We start from the raw sequence: 12,721 nt of genomic DNA on the forward strand, positions 1-12,721 counted from the left end.
GATGGACACTTAGGTTGTTTCCATCTCTGGGCTATTGTAAATAGAGCTGCAATGAACATTTTGGTACATGACTCTTTTGAATTATGGTTTTCTCAGGGTATATGCCCAGTAGTGGGATTGCTGGGTCATATGGTAGTTCTATTTGTAGTTTTTTAAGGAACCTCCATACTGTTCTCCATAGTGGCTGTACCAATTCACATTCCCACCAGCAGTGCAAGAGTGTTCTCTTTTCTCCACACCCTCTCCAGCATTTATTGTTTCTAGATTTTTTGATGATGGCCATTCTGACTGGTGTGAGATGATATCTCATTGTAGTTTTGATTTGCATTTCTCTAATGATTAATGATGTTGAGCATTCTTTCATGTGTTGGTTGGCAGTCTGTATATCTTCTTTAGAGAAATGTCTATTTAGGTCTTCTGCCCATTTTTGGATTGGGTTGTTTCTTTTATTGTTATTGAGCTGCATGAGCTGCTTATAAATTTTGGAGATTAATCCCTTGTCAGTTGCTTCATTTGCAAATATTTTCTCCCATTCTGAGGGTTGTCTTTTGGTCTTGTTTATGGTTTCCTTTGCTCTGCAAAAGCTTTGAAGTTTCCTAAATTTTAAAAGAACAGAAATCATACAATGTATGCTCTCAAACCATAATGGAATAGAAATCAATAAGAGAAAGAATAATTGGAAAACTCCAAAATATTTGGAGAGTAAAGCACACACTTCTAAATAACACATGAATCATAGAAGCAGTCTCAAGAGCAATTTTAAAAATATTTTGAATTAAATGAAAATTCAAATACAACTAATCAAAATTGTAAGATGCAGTGCTTAGAGGGAAATTTATAGTATTAAATGAATTATCAGAAAAGAAGAAAGATCTAAAACCAGTAATCTAAGCTTCTACCTTGGGAAACAGAAAAAGAAGAAAAAATTAAGTCCAAACTGAGTAGAAAAAAAGAAATAACAAAAATTTGAGCTGAAAGAAATAAGATTGAAATAGGAAATCAAGAGATAAAATCAATGAAATCAAAAGTTGGTTCTTAGAAAAGATCAATAAAGTTGATAAATCTCTAGCCAGGTTAACTAAGGAAAAAAGAGAGAAGACATGAATTGCTAATATCAGATATAAAAGGAACCATCACTTCTGATCCTATGGACATTAAAAAGATAATAAAGAAATATTATTAACGACTCTATGCTCACGAATTTGATAATCTAGTTGAAGTGGGTCAATTTCTAGAAAGATGCAATCTACCAAAAGTCAAAAAAGAAATAGCAAATCTGAATAGACCTCTATCTATAACAAAGTTTAAATCAATAATTAATAACCTTCCAAAACAGAAAGGACCAGGTCTGGATGATTTCACTGGTGAACTATAACTAACATTTAGGGAAAAAATTCTGCCAATTCTCTACAATCTCTTTCAGAAAATAGAAGCAGAGGAAGTACTTCCTGACTCATTTTATGCGACCAGCCATTATCCTCACACCAAAACCAGACAAAGGCATTTCAAGAAAGGAAAACTATAAACTAATATCTCTTATGAACATAGATACGAAAACCCTCAAAAAAATGTTAGCAAATTGAATCCAACAATGCATAAAAGGAGTTATATGCCAAGACCAAGTGGGATTTAGTCCAGGTATGCAAGGCTAGTTTAATATTCAAACATTAATTAATGTAATCTATCACATCAACAAGCTAAAGAGGAAAAATAATATAACCATATCAAAAATTCAGAGAAAACATTTGACAAAATCCAACACCCATTCATGATTAAAAAAAAAAAATACCCTCAGCAACTAGAAATAGAGAAGGAACTTCCCTAACTTGACAGAGAAAATCTCCCAAAACCCTACATTTAACATTATATTTAATAGTGAGAAACTAGATGCTTTCCCACTAAGATCAGATACAAGGCAAGGATGTCCCCTCTTATCACTATGATTCAACATTGTACTGGAAATCCTAGCCAATGCAACAAGACAAGAAAAGGAAATAAAAAACACACAGATTGAGAAGGAAGAAATAAAACTGTTTTTGTTCACAGATGATGTAATTGTCTATGTAGAAAATCCCAAAGAATCAACAAAAACTTCCTGGAACTAATAAGCAATTATAGCAAGGTTGCTGGATACAAAGTTAATATACAAAAGTCAACTGCTTTATTATATACTACCAATAAATAATATTGGAATTTGAAATTAAAAATATAATACCATTTATATTAGAACAAAAAATGAAGTACTTAGGAATAAATCTAACAAAATATGTACAAGACCTATATGAGGAAACCTACAAAACTCTGATGAAAGAAATAAAAGATCCAAATAACTTGAGAAATATTCTATGAACATGGATAGGAAGACTAAATATTGTGTTCTTCCTAATTTGATCTATAGATTCAACACGATCACAATAAAAACCCAACAAGTTACTTTGTGTTTATCAACAACTGATCCTAATATTCATATGGAAAGGCAAAAGCCCCAGAATAGCCAATACAAAATTAAAGGAGATCAACAAATTTGGAAGACTGTCACTACCTGACTTCAAGATTTACTCTAAAATTACAGTCATCAAGAGAGTCTGGCATTGGTGAAGAAAGAGAAGTAGATCAATGGAATAAAATAGAAAGCCCCAAAATAGATCCACACAAATACAGCCAACTAATCTCTCACAAAGGAGCAAAGGCAATTCAGTGGAGAATGAATAGTCCTTTCAACAAATGGTGCTGGAACAACTGGATATCCACATGCTAAAAGAAAAGAAAAGAAAAGAAAAGAAAAGAAAAAGCATCTAGACATAGATGTTACACTTTAACATCTTAAATATTAACTTAAATTGTATCATAGACCTAAATGTAAAATGTAAAACTATAAAACTCCTAGGCAGCAACATGGGAGAAAATCTATATGACCTTGGGTATGGCAATGATATAACACCAGAAGCATGATCCATGAGAGAAAAAAAAAAACTGATAAGTTGATTTTATTAAAATTAAAAACTTCTGGGACTTCCCTGGTGGTCCAGTGGTAAAGAATCTGTCCTGCGATGCAGGGGATGTGGATTTGATCCCTGGTCAGGGAACTAAGATCCCACATGCCGCAGGGTAACTAAGCCCACACACGCCACAACTACTGAGCCTGTGCGCCTCAACTAGAAAGCCCACGTGCTGCAAACTACAGAGACCACGTGCTCTGGAGCCTGCGTGCACCACAACTACAGAGCCCACAAGCCCTGAAGCCCATGTGCCACAACTAGAGAAAGAAAACCTGCACGCCAAAACTAGAGAAGACAAAACCTGTATGCCACAACTAGAGAGAAGCCCACGCACTGCAGCAAAAAGCCCATGTGCCACAACTAAGACCTGACGCAGCCAAAAACAAAAAACAAAACAAAACAAATGTTCTGCTCAGCAAAAGACACAGTTAAGAGACTATTAAGACAAGCCACATATTGGGAGAAAGTATTTGCAAAAGCCTCTTCTGGTAAAGGACTGTTATCCAAAATACATAAAAAAACTCTTAAAACTCAACAATAGAAAAAAGTAATTTAAAAATGGGCCAAAGACCTTAACAGACACCTCACCAAAGCATATATGCAAATAGTAAACAAGCATATGAAAAGATGCTCCACATCATGTGCTATCAGAGAAATGCAAGTTAAAAAATTAATAAGGGGGGAGGAGCTTCAAGATGGCAGAAGAGTAAGACATGGAGATCACCTTCCTCCCCACAAATACATCAGAAATACATCTATATCTGGAACAACTCCTACAGAACACCTACTGAACACTGGCAGAAAACCTCAGACCTCCCAAAAGGCAAGAAACTCTACACGTACCTGGGTAGGGCAAAAGAAAAAAGAAAAAACAGACACAAAAAATAGGGAGGGGACCTGCACCTAGGGGAGGGAGCTGTGAAGGAAGAAAGCTTTCCACACACTAGGAAGCCCGTTTGCAGGCAGAAACTGAGGGTGGTGGAGGGGGGAAGCTTCAGAACCGCAGAGGAAAGCACAGCAACAGGGGTGTGGAGGGCAAAGTGGAGAGATTCCCGCACAGAGGATCAGTACTGACCAGCATTCACCAGCCCAAGAGGCTTGTCTGCTCACCCGCCGGGACGGGTGTGGGCTGGGAGCTGAGGCTCGGACTTCGGACTTCGGAGGTCGGATTGCAGGGAGAGGACTGGGGTTGGCTGAGTGAACACAGCATGAAGGGGCTAGTGCGCCACAGCTAGCCATGAGGGAGTCCGGGAAAAAGTCTGGAGCTGCCGAAGAGGCAAGAGATTTTTCTTGCCCCTTTGTTTCCTGGTGCGTGAGGAGAGGGTATTAAGAGTGCCACTTAAAGGAGTTCCAGAGATGGGCACAAGCTGCGGCTATCAGCGCGGACCCCAGAGACAGGCATGAGATGCTAAGGCTGCTGCTGCTGCCACCAAGAAGCCTGTGTGCAAGCACAGGGCACTATCCGCACCTCCCCTCCCAGGAGCCTATGAAGACTGCCACTGCCAGGGTCCTGTGATCCAGGAACAACTTATCCAGGAGAACACACGGTGCACCTCAGGCTGGTACAACGTCACGCTGGCCTCTGCCACCCTAGCCTCACCCCGCATTCCGTACCCCTCCCTCCCCCCAGCCTGAGGGAAGCAGAGCCCCTGAATGTGCTGCTCCTTTAACCCCGTCCTGTCTGAGTGAAGAGCAGATGCCCTCAGGCGACCTACATGCAGAGGCGGGGCCAAATCCAAAGTTGAACCCCAGGAGCTGTGCGAACAAAGAAGAGAAAGGGAAATTTCTCCCAGCAGCCTCAGGAGCAGTGAATTATATCTCCACGATAAAATTGATGTGCCCTGCATCTGTGGAATACCTGAATACACAACAAATCTTCCCAAATTGAGGAGGTGGACTTTGGGAGCAATGATATATATATATATTTTTCCCTTTTCTCTTTTTGTGAATGTGTATGTGTATGCTTCTGTGTGTGATTTTGTTGTATAGTTTTGTTTTTACCATTTGTCCTAGGGTTCTGTCTGTCCGTTTTTTTGTTTTGTTTTGTTTTGTTAGTATACTTTTTAGTGCTTGTTATCATTGGTGGATTTGTTTTTTGATTTGGTTGCTTTCTTTTTTCTTTTATTTTATTACTTTTTAAAAAAATTTTAATGATTATTTTTTATTTTAATAACTTTCTTATTATATTTTATTTTATTCTTTCTTTCTTTTTTTTTTTCTCCCTTTTATTCTGAGCCGTGTGGATGACAGGCTTTTGGTGATCCAGCCAGGCATCAGGGTTGTGCCTCTGAGGTGGGAGAGCCACATTCAGTACATTGGTCCACAAGAGAGCTCCCAGTTCCATGTAATATCAAATGGCAAAAATCTCCCAGATATCTCCATCTCAATGCCAAGATGCATCTCCATTCAACGACCAGCAAGCTACAGTACTGGACACCCCATGCCAAACAACTAGCAAGACGGGAACACAACCCCACCCATTAGCAGAGAGGCTGCCTAAAATCATAATAAGGCAACAGACACCCCAAAACACACCACCAGATGTGGACCTGCCCACCAGAAAGACAAGATCCAGCCTCATGCACCAGAACACAGGCACTAGTCCCCTCCACCAGGAAGCCTACACAACCCACTGAACCAACCTTAGCCACTGGGGACAGACACCAAAAACAACGGGAACTACGAACGTGCAGCCTGTGAAAAGGAGACCCCAAACACAGTAAGTTCAGCAAAATGACAAGACAGAAAAACACATAGCAGATGAAGGAGCAAGATAAAAACCCACCAGTCCTAACAAACGAAGAGGAAATAGGCAGTCTACCTGAGAAGGAATTCAGAATAATGACAGTAAAGATGATCCAAAATCTTGGAAATAGAATGCAGAAAATACAAGAAATGTTTAACAGGGACCTAGAAGAACTAAAGAGCAAACAAATAGTGATGAACAACACAATAAATGAAATTAAAAATTCTCTAGAAGGGATCAATAGCAGAATAACTGAGGCAGAAGAACAGATAAGACCTGGAAGATAAAATAGTGGAAATAACTACTGCAGAGCAGAATAAAGAAAAAAGAATGAAAAGAATTGAGGACAGTCTCAGAGACCTCTGGGACAACATTAACTGCACCAACATTTGCATTATAGGGGTCCCAGAAAAAGAAGAGATAAAGAAAGGGACTGAGAAAATATGTGAAGAGATTATAGTTGAAAACTTCCCTAATATGGGAAAGGAAATAGTTAGTAAGTCCAGGAAGTATAGAGAGTCCTATACAGGATAATTCCAAGGAGAAACATGCCAAGACACATATTAAGCAAACTATCAAAAATTAAATACAAAGAGAAAATAATAAAAGCAGCAAGGGAAAAACTACAAATAACATACAAGGGAATCCCCATAACAGTAACAGCTGATCTTTCAGCAGAAACTCTGCAAGCCAGAAGGGAGTGGAAAGACATATGTAAAGTGATGAAGGGGAAAAACCTACAACCGAGATTACTCTACCCAGCAAGGATCTCATTCAGATTCGACGGAGAAATTAAAACCTTTACAGACAAGCAAAAGCTAAGAGAATTCAGTACCACCAAACCACCTTTACAACAAATGCTAAAGGAACTTCTCTAGGTGGGAAACACAAGAGAAGGAAAAGACCTACAATAACAAACCAAAAGCAATTAAGAAAATGGTAATAGGAACATGCATATCAATAATTACCTTAAATGTAAATGGATTAAATGCTCCAACCAAAAGACATAGACTGTCTGAATGGATACAAAAACAAGACCCGTATATATGCTGTGTACAAGAGACTCACTTCAGACCTAGGGACACATACAGACTGAAAGTGAGGGGATGGAAAAAGATATTCCATGCAAATGGAAATCAAAAGAAAGCTGGAGTAGCAATTCCCATATCAGACAAAATACACTTTAAAATAAAGACTATTACAAGAGACAAAGAAGGATACTACATAATGATCAAGGGATCAATCCAAGAAGAAGATATAACAATTGTAAATATTTATAGGACATTCCATCCAAAACAACAGAATACACTTTCTTCTCAAGTGGTCATGGAACATTCTCCAGGACAGATCATACCTTGAGTAACAAATCAACCCTTGGTAAATTTAAGAAAATTGAAATCGTATCAAGTATCTTTTCCAACCACAACGTTATGAGACTATATATCAATTACAGGAAAAAATCTGTAAAAAAATACAACACATGGAGGTTAAACAATACACTACTTAATAACCAAGAGATCACTGAAGAAATCAAAAAGGAAATTAAAAAAATACCTAGAAACAAATGACAATGAAAACACAATGACTCAAAACCTATGGGATGCAGCGAAAGCATTTCTAAGAGGTAAGTTTATAGCAACACAATCCTACCTTAAGAAACAAGAAACATCTCAAATAAACAACCTAAGCTTACACATAAAGCATTAGAGAAGAAGAACAAAGAAACCCCAAAATTAGCAGAAGGAAAGAAATCATAAAGATCAGATCAGAAATGAATAAAAAAGAAATGAAGGAAAGGATAGCAAAGATCAATAAAACTAAAAGCTGGTTCTTTGTGAAGATAAACAAAATTGATAAACCATTAGCCAAACTCATCAAGAAAAAAGAGAGAAGACTCAAACCAATAGAATTAGAAATGAAAAAGGAGAAGTAACAACTGACACTGCAGAAATACAAAGGATCGTGAGAGATTACTACAAGCAACTATATGCCAATAAAATGCACAACATGGAAGAAATAGACAAATTCTTAGAAATGCACAACCTTCCGAGACTGAATCAGGAAGAGATAGAAAATATGAACAGACCAATCACAAGCACTGAAATTGAAACTGTGATTAAAAATCTTCCAACAGGGCTTCCCTGGTGGCGCAGTGGTTGAGAGTCCACCTGCCAATGCAGGGGACACGGGTTTGTGCCCCAGTCTGGGAAGATCCCACGTGCCGCGGAGTGGCTAGGCCCGGGAGCCATGGCCACTGAGCCTGCGTTTCAGGAGCTTGTGCTCCACAACGGGAGAGGCCACAACAGTGAGAGGCCCGCATACTGCAAAAGCAAAACAAAACAAAAAATCTTCTGACAAACAAAAGCCCAGGGCTTCCCTGGTGGTGCAGTGGTTGGGAGTCTGCCTGCCGATGCAGGGGACGTTGGTTTGCGCCCTGGTCCAGGGGGATCCCACATGCCGCGGAGTGGCTGGGCCCGTGGGCCATGGCCGCTGGGCCTGAGCGTCTGGAGCCTGTGCTCTGCGACGAGAGAGGCCACAGCAGTGAGAGGCCTGAGTACTGCAAAAAAAAAAAAAAAAAAAAAAAAAAAAGCCCAGGACCAGATGGCTTCACAGGTGAATTCTATCAAACATTTAGAGAAGAACAAACACCTATCCTTCTCAAGCTCTTCCAAAATATAGCAGAGGGAGGAATACTCCCAAACTCATTCTACAAGGCCAACATCACCCTGATACCAAAACCAGACAAGGATGTTACAAAGAAAGAAAACTACAGGCCAATATCACTGGTGAACATAGATGCAAAAATCCTCAACAAAATACTTGCAAACAGAATCCAACAGCACATTAAAAGGATCATACACCATGATCAAGTGGGGTTTATCCCAGGAATGCAAGGATTCTTCAATATATACAAATCAATCAATGTGATATACCATATTAACAAATTGAAGGAGAAAAACCATATGATCATCTCAATAGATGCAGAGAAAGCTTTTAACAAAATTCAACACCCATTTATGATAAAAACCCTCCAGAAAGTAGGCATAGAGGGAAATACCTCAACATAATAAAGGCCGTATATGACAAATCCACAGCCAACATCGTCCTCAATGAAAAACTGAAACCATTTCCACTAAGATCAGGAACAAGACAAGGTTGCCCACTCTCACCACTATTATTCAACATAGTTTTGGAAGTTTTAGCCACAGCAATCAGAAAAGAAAAAGAAATAAAAGGAATCCAAATCAGAAAGAAGAAGTAAAGCTGTCACTGTTTGCAGATGACATGATACTATACATAGAGAATCCTAACAATGCTACCAGAAAACTACTAGAGCTAATCAATGAATTTGGTAAATTAGCAGGATACAAAATTGATGCACAGAAATCTCTTGCATTCCTATACACTAATGATGAAAATTCGGAAAGTGAAATTAAGAAAACACTCCCATTTACCATGGCAACAAAAAGAATAAAACATCTAGGAATAAACCTACCAAAGGAGACAAAAGACCTGTATGCAGAAAATTATAAGACACTGATGAAAGAAATTAAAGATGATACAAATAGATGGAGAGATATACCATGTTCTTGGATTGGAAGAATCAACATTGTGAAAATGAGTCTACTACCCAAAGCAATCTACAGATTCAATGCAATCCCTATCAAACTACCACTGGCATTTTTCACAGAACTAGAACAAAAAATTGCACAGTTTGTATGGAAACACAAGAGACCCTGAATAGCAAAAGCAATCTTGAGAAAGAAAAACGGAGCTGGAGGCATCAGGCTCCCTGACTTCAGACTATACTACAAAGCTACAGTAATCAAGACAGTATGGTACTGGCACAAAAACAGAAATATAGATTAATGGAACAGGATAGAAAGCCCAGAGATAAACCCATGCACGTATGGTCACCTTATCTTTGATAAAGGAGGAAAGAATATACAGTGGAGAAAAGACAGCCTCTTCAGTAAATGGTGATGGGAAAACTGGACAGCTACATGTACAAGAATGAAATTAGAACTCTCCCTAACACCATACACAAAAATAAACTCAAAATGGATTAAAGACCTAAATGTAAGGCCAGATACTATCAAACTCTTAGAGGAAAACATAAGCAGAACCCTCTATGACATAAATCACAGCAAGATCCTTTTTGACCCACCTCCTAGAGAAATGGAAATAAAAACAAAAATAAACAAATGGGACCTGATGAAACTTACAGGTTTTGCACAGCAAAGGAAACCATAAACAAGACCAAAAGACAACCCTCAGAATGGGAGAAAATATTTGCAAATGAAGCAACTGACAAAGGATTAATCTCCAAAATTTACAAGCAGCTCATGCAGCTCAATATCAAAAAAACAAACCACCCAGTCTAAAAATGGGCAGAAGACTTAAATAGACATTTCTCCAAAGAAGATACACAGTTTGCCAACAAACACATGAAAGAATGCTCAACATCATTAATCATTAGAAAAATGCAAATCAAAACTACAATGCAATATCATCTCACACCAGTCAGAATGGCCATCATCAAAAAATCTACAAACAGTAAATGCTGTTTTAGCATTTAGCAATGTGAACCCTCTTTCACTGTTGGTGGGAATGTCAATTGATACAGCCACTGTGGAGAACAGTATGGAGGTTCCTTAAAAAACTAAAAATAGAACTACCATACGACCCAGCAATCCCCCTACTGGGCATATACCTTGAGAAAACCGTTACTCAAAAAGAGTCATGTACCACAATGTTCACTGCAACTCTATTTACAATAGCCAGGACATGGAAGCAACCTAAGTGTCCATCAACAGATGAATGGATAAAGAAGATGTGGCACATATATACAATCGAATATTACTCAGCCATAAGAAGAAACGACATTGAGTTATTTGTAGTGAAGTGGATGGACCTAGAGTCTGTCATACAGAGTGAAGTAAGTCAGAAAGAGAAAAACAAATACCGTAAGCTAACACATATATATGGAATCTAAAAAAAGAAAATAAAGATCATGAACCTATGGGCAAGACGGGAATGAAGACACAGACCTACTAGAGAATGGACTTGAGGATATGGGGAGGGGGAAAGGTAAGCTGGGACAAAGAGAGAGAGTGGTATGGACGTATATACACTACCAAATGTAAAATAGGTAGCTAGCAGGAAGCAGCCTCATAGCACAGGGAGATCAGTTCGGTGCTTTGTGACCACCTAGAGGGGTGCGATAGAGAGGGTGGGAGGGAGGGAGACGCAAGAGGGAAGACATATGGGGGTATATGTATATGTATAACTGATTCACTTTGTTATAAAGCAGAAACTAACATACCATTGTAAAGCAATTATACTCCAATAAAGATGTTAAATAAAAAAATAAATAAAAATAGTAAGGTACCACTACACATCTACTAGAATGGTCAAAATCCAGAAGAGTGACAACACCGAATGTTGGCAAGGATGTGGAGCAACAGAAACTCTCATTCATTGCTGGTGTTAATGAAAAATGGTACAGCCATTTTGGAGGATAATTCGGTGGATTCTTACAAGAGTAAACGTATTCTTACCATACAATCTCTAATCATCCTCCTTGGTATTTATCCAAAGGAGCTGAAAACTTAAGTTCACACAAAAACCTGCACACAAATGTTTATAGCAGCTTTATTCAAAATTGCCAAAACTTTGTTTTTTGAAAGCAACTAAGACGTCCTTCAATAGTTGAATGGGTAAACAAACTGTGGTACACCCATACAATAAATATAATTTAGCAATAAAAATAAATGAGCTATGAAGCCATGAAAATACATGGAGGAAGTTTAAATGCATATTGCTAAGTGAAAGAAACCAATCTAAAAAGGCCACATATAGTATGATTCCAACTAATGACATGGAAGAAGCAAAACTATAGAGACAGTAAAAAAAATTAGTGGTTGCCAGGGGTTCAGGGCAAAGAAAGGAGGGATAAGTGGCTGGAGCACAGGGGAGTTTTTAGGGCAGTGAAACTATGCTGTGTGATACTGTAATGGTGGAAACATATCATTATATATTTGTCAAAACCCATGGAGTGTACAACATAGAGAGTGAACCCTAAATTATGGACTTTGGTTAATAATGATGGCTCACCAATTACAAGAAATGTACCATACTAATGCAAGATGTTAATAATAAGGTAAACTGTGTATACGGAGGGGTGAGGAAGTATCAATATACGGGAACTCTGTGCTTTCTGCTCAATTTTTCTGTAAACCTAAAACCCTCTGAAAAATACCTTAGTAATTAAAAAAGCATACTACGAAGTCTCTTTAAGTGACTCAGTGTGGTTCTAGCACACAAATAGAGAGATGAATGGAATAGAAAAGAAAGTCAAGAAATAGGTCCAAGTACATATGCCAATTTAGAATATGATAAAAGTGGTTATCATCTCAAATCACTGGAAAAGATGGAACTTTTTAATAAATGGTGATGGGACAACTGGATAACCATTCAGAAATATTAGAACAACTCCTCATATCATACATAAGAATAAACTTTAAATGGATCAGAGATCTAAATCCAAGAAGAACAAAACCATGCAAGCACTAGAAGAAAATATGAATGAATGTCTTTACAATTTGGTTACAGGACAGTGGTTCTCAACCAGGGACAATTTTGACCCCAGGGGACATTCAGCAATGTCTGAAGATATTTTAGTTGCCGCAACTGTCAGAGTCCTACTATCATCAAGTGGGTAGATGTTAGGGATGCAGCTAAACATCCTACAATGCACAGGACAGCTCCTCACTGCCTGGATAACAAAGACTTATCCAGCCCAAAATGTCATTAATGCCGCAGCTGAGACATTCTGGAATAGGGAAAGGTTTCTGACTAACACTCAAAATCTAGATGCAGTAAAAATATTGACAAATTTGACTAATAAAAATTTTTGAATTTGAAAAGTTTTTATTTTTAACAAATTTAACATTTAATTTCCCCCTAATATTCT

General features: G+C 38.2%; 1 long non-coding RNA gene across 1 annotated transcript in view; it reads right to left on the minus strand.

Annotated features, from left to right (window-relative positions):
- Nucleotides 1–499: 499 nt before the first annotated feature.
- Nucleotides 500–12,721, minus strand: part of LOC309823007 — a 61,496-nt gene continuing 49,274 nt past the window's right edge. The window contains exon 4 of the long non-coding RNA XR_014296796.1: nt 500–596. This is a non-coding gene — a long non-coding RNA (uncharacterized lncRNA). The remainder of the gene's footprint in view (nt 597–12,721) is intronic.

The sequence above is a fragment of the Grampus griseus genome (assembly GCF_964374135.1).
Source record: "Grampus griseus genome assembly, chromosome: 1".
Classification (NCBI taxonomy): domain Eukaryota; kingdom Metazoa; phylum Chordata; class Mammalia; order Artiodactyla; family Delphinidae; genus Grampus; species Grampus griseus.